Source organism: Gymnodraco acuticeps, unplaced genomic scaffold (genome assembly GCF_902827175.1).
Source record: "Gymnodraco acuticeps unplaced genomic scaffold, fGymAcu1.1, whole genome shotgun sequence".
Taxonomy (NCBI): domain Eukaryota; kingdom Metazoa; phylum Chordata; class Actinopteri; order Perciformes; family Bathydraconidae; genus Gymnodraco; species Gymnodraco acuticeps.
The window spans coordinates 196,150-201,284 of NW_022989751.1; positions in this window are offsets into that span (position 1 = coordinate 196,150).

The window sequence follows — 5,135 nt, forward strand, 5'->3', positions numbered from 1 at the left end:
AAGTAACATGTAATAATGTAATCAAGCTCTCAAGGAGACAAAATGAGAACCTTTTAGAACAATATACATTCAATCAATCAATCAATGTTTATTTATATAGCCCAATATCACAAATGTTACATTTGTCTCAGTGGTCTTCACAGTGTGTACAGAATATCAGTATGACAATACGACACCCTCTGTCCTTAGACCCTCACATCGTACAAGGAAAAACTTCCGGAGAAAACCCACAGTTTAAAGGGAAAAATGGGAGAAACCTCAGGGAGAGCAACAGAGGAGGGATCCCTCTCCCAGGACGGACAGACGTGCAATAGATGCCGTGTGTAAATTGAAAAGATAATACATTTGCAACATAGGTAGTCCAAATGTTTGGAAATGCATGTGTGTACATTCATTTTATACATTCAGCCTTTGTGTTTTCCACAAACTACAGCTGCAGTTTGTAAGGAAATGCTTTCACTCCTAATAATTTGTGTTTTCCAACGGGCCTCCGTGTAAGATTGCCTTTTGCTGCGTACTGAAGCATAGGTGTGCAAATAGGGACCTTAAATGCTCCCCACAGCCTGCGATATTTTTTTGGACAGCTAATGTAACCTTGTTGGACTTCTGTTCCTTCGTCTCTGTGGCTGTCCTGTATTTATTGGCTTAAAGGCTTACTAGACTTTTTATACAGGCACACAGAGTATGACGTCAGGTTGAGTTTCACTATTCCAAATTACCCAGTAAGCATAGGTTGCTTAAAATGGAACTCAGCAGATTATTTAGTGCCTTCTGCGCTATAAATGTCCCTCAGCAACAGCTTCAAGTCCAATATTAGCCTCTCCAAGTTACTGAACTCACATGATAAGAGGTTCAATCAACAAATGACTGATGCATTTGTTAAGCCATAAATCACAGACTTTAATACAGTATGTGCAGTCCCACATACAAAAAAATATAAGGCCAAGAGCAATCTTACTGAGAATAAATATTTCTTAAAGGGAGTCTTGCCTGGGAAATGTCAGTGTCGATCAGGATGTGTGAATGTGTCTCATTCAGAAACTGTTACATAACCACAGATCATTAGGTCTCTTCTCTTGTCTGGACAACAGGGCAAAACCAGCGTACTCATACCTTTGTTGAAAGCTAAAGGTCTTAGGCCTGAAAACTAATGCTGTTCCATAATTTTTTTTTCAAATGTTGTGGTCTTTTTACCAAAAAAACACATTTAAAAATATAGAGTTTCTATTGTCCATCCATCCATCTTCTCCCGCTTATCCGTGGTCGGGTCGCGGGGGTAGCAGTTCCAGCAGAGAGCCCCAAACTTTCTTTTCCCTGGCGACATCAACCAGCTCTGACTGGGGGATCCCAAGGCGCTCCCAGGCCAGCGAAGAGATATAATCCCTCCATCTGGTCCTAGGCCTACCCCTTGGTCTCTTCCCAGCTGGACGTGCCTGGAACACCTCCCTAGGGAGGCGCCCAGGTGGCATCCTAACTAGGTGCCCGAACCACCTCAACTGGCTCCTTTCGACGCGAAGGAGGAGCGGCTCAACTCCGAGTCCCTCCCTGATGACCGAACTTCTCACCTTATCCCTAAGGGAGACACCAGCCACCCTGCGGAGAAAACCCATCTCGGCCGCTTGTATCCGCGATCTCGTTCTTTCGGTCATGACCCATCCTTCATGACCATACTGTAGGTGAGGGTAGGAACGAAAATGGCCCGGTAGACAGAGAGCTTTGCCTTCTGGCTCAGCTCCCTTTTCGTCACAACGGTGCGGTAAAGCGACTGCAGTACCGCTCCCGCTGCTCCGATTCTCCGGCCCATCTCACGCTCCATTGTTCCCTCACTCGAGAACAAGACCCCGAGATACTTGAACTCCTTCACTTGGGGTAAGGACAAGTTTCTATTGTGCCCAATAATATGTTTGTTAATACTTCTGCAATGAATAGAATGAAAAATTCACTTTTTGTTGTTGTGCGTTACCCTAAAAAACGGTGACGTGTTGTTACCTGTGCTATATCAGTTTATGTCCCCTTTTTCAAAAATATTTGACTTATTGTGACCTCTTTAAATAAAACATCTAGAAAAACAACAGTTTAGCAGACCATTGAGACTGAGCTAAATATGCAAAGTAAAAAGAAAGGCAAAGAAAGAAAAGTTTAACTCAGCGACTGTTGGGGTAGAAAATTCCTTGAATAAAATACTCATTATAAGAAAATAATAGGGAATAATAAGTATTCAGCATAATACCATAATACTTGGTACAATAGAGTATAATAAGATAGTGTAATGTTAGGGTGTGTACACTGTCAGAACAGTGTTTCCATCAGAATAAGTGTGCAACTTCATGGAGGAGAGTAGAGGGTTCTTCTGCTAGTATGTCTGTGTACAGGTCCCACTCTCTCTCTCTGAGTGTGTACGTGTGTGTGTGTGTGGTGTGTTGTGTGTGTGTGTGGTGTGTGTGTGTGTGTGTGTGTGGGTGTGTGTGTGTGTGTGTGTGTGTGTGGTGTGTGTGTGTGTGTGTGTGTGTGTGTGTGTGTGTGTGTGTGTGTGTGTGTGTGTGTGTGTGTGTGTGTGTGTGTGTGTGTGTGTGTGTGTGTGTGTGTGTGTGTGTGTGTGTGTGTGTGTGTGTGTGTGTGTGTGTGTGTGTCAGGTTGAACAAAAAGTCCACTTTGAGGTTCAGGTTAATTATTCTTCACATTGCCTGAAGTTAATGGGGTACGAGGTTACGACTAGGAAAGGACCTGCAGTAAAACTCCCTTCTCACTTGATGGTGAACCATGGTGAAGGTCAAGAAGCGGTCAATGTCACGGAATTCGTCCAGGACACGTGTGCGGGAGTGTAAATAAATGCAGAAAAGGTTGCAGACAAAGAAACTGGGAGGTGGTTTGTCGTCCTTCACCAAGGAAAACCAAAAAGGAACAAGAAGGCTTAACTATAAAAGTGCTAGAACAACGTTTTTTTAGCAGTACAATCCTGGGGTCTGCCTGGACTTCATGCCTTTGATGTAATTTTGCATCAAACTCTGTCTGCCTCCAGCCACTTCTTCTGAACCTGTTAGAATGTGTTGGTAGTGTTGAGAAGGTCTGGATCTTAAACTGGCCCAAACAGAGATTTCCTCCAACAAGACCTCAGATATCTTTATGACACACTCACACCAGTGTGTCTCTGTTTGGTTTATAAATATGCATTTATGTCCACCAGCATATGCCATAGGCCCATAGGGGCTGAAGAGGACAGACAATCAACTTCAGGAAACCATGGTAACTGTTAGGGAAATTATTGTCCTAGACTCATACAGTAGATATGACGTACATGACCAACCCTGACGTCTGTTTATCTCCTTTATGGCTTCAGCCATAATGTTATTGTTCCCATTCTGTGACCGGGCAACACTAGGTCACAGATGGTCTGTTGTTGTGGGTGCACTGGGACACTTCCTTCTTTGTTGTTTGTGGACTCCAAGGTAAACCAGTTAAATGGGCTAACAAGAGAGAGGCGCTCCAGAATTGACGTGGCAACCCACCCGTGCAGTCTCACCGTGACTGCTGTGACTTGTGATGTGAATCCTCCGGCCGAAACTCCAAATAAATCATCAGTGTTTGACATCGAAGCTCCTGCTCTTCCCGTGTCTCTTTCCTGAGTCGGTGACTCCCACTGCATTGTTGCTACACAGAAGTTTCCCTTACAAATTGGCGTTGTCGGCAGGATACCAACAAATCTTCAGAACTGGTAAGTGTGATTTCAAATCTACATTTGGACATTGCCTTACCAGAATCTGCTGACGGTATCCTAAAAATTACCTGTGAAACTGAGCGGCTGTGTTTCGTTTTTGGTTAATGAACATTTGGGGATAATAAACCCAGGGGATCAGTGTCTGGGGACTTTGTCCTGGCTGATTTCATCAGTGTAGCTGCTCGGGACGGAAGTGCCATACAAGCATACACAGCTCGCGTTTAGAGAGACCTTAAAGAAAGGCATCAGTAAGGTGGAGCTTCTGTGTGAAAGCAATGTAAAGATTTGTATTGGACAAATCTCCGAATTCTGGGGGTTTCAGCGGCCAAACACAGCAGTTGAAAATAAGCAGCCGGAGATATTACTGCTATCGCCTCTCTGTAAAACACGGCTCCAGCTGCAGCCGCGGGTGTGTGTGTAAAACCTCCCCGTGTTTGTGGGGCTGGAGAAGTGCAGCTGAGAGGGAGAAGTCACAGCCTTTTGTCTATAGCTTTAACTCACACCACCGCCGTCTCTATTAAAAACGAGATGGTCTAAAAAGCACTCGTTGTATGCGACCGCTTTCTCATGGTAAGACGGGCCAGCGCGAGGTGCGTGCATCACCCGATGCGCCACAGTTCCCTACACATTGAGGAGCAGGTGGCGGTCAGGGGTGCATACATAAAATTATAGGCTAATTGATCACGGGTGTGTAGTGGCAAGCAAGTGTAGAGCAAACTGTGTTTCATCGTTGTGATGAACTCGATAGCAAATGTATAGGCTGGTCGTGTCGGACTACAGTCAACTGGGCTGTCGTTTGGAGAGAAAGGGAAGAGGAAAAAGTCTGTGGGCTCCGATCGGGGGGGGCACAGCGCCACTAGAAAGGGTAGTGGTGTCGCAAGAGGATAAGCTAGTTATCGCTCTTGGACGGCTTTCAGGCACCGATCTATGACTTGTATACAAGGGTGGGTGCGTGAGTCAAGGCGTCCCATCTACAATTCTCCACCCCCTCTGAAACGTCTTAATTCGGACTAAATTGAGCTGGATGAGCTTTGCTGTCATGCTGGTGTTTATTACGAGTTCATGTTTTGTTTGTCTGATTGTTTGTATGTGGGGTCTATATTGGTTTGTCCCGCCGTCTTGTGTATGTTTTGTAACAACTAATAATGAATCAGTCCATAGACAGGGTAAAATGAACTAAACTTTAGTTATCTCACCAAAAGTAAATGACTTGAGAAAAATAAATAATATAAAGATGTAAAGCAAAATTCTGGTAGTATAAATGTGCTGCAAAATGAAAATAAATAGCAAAAGAGTGTTTTTATGTCCTGCATCTGAGTGTGCAGAGGAAAATGTAAACAAGAAGCCCACTGTTCAGGGCCGTGCGCTGTAAGAGTGTAAGAAAAGAAGATTATATTGCTTTAAGAATCCATTCTTAAAT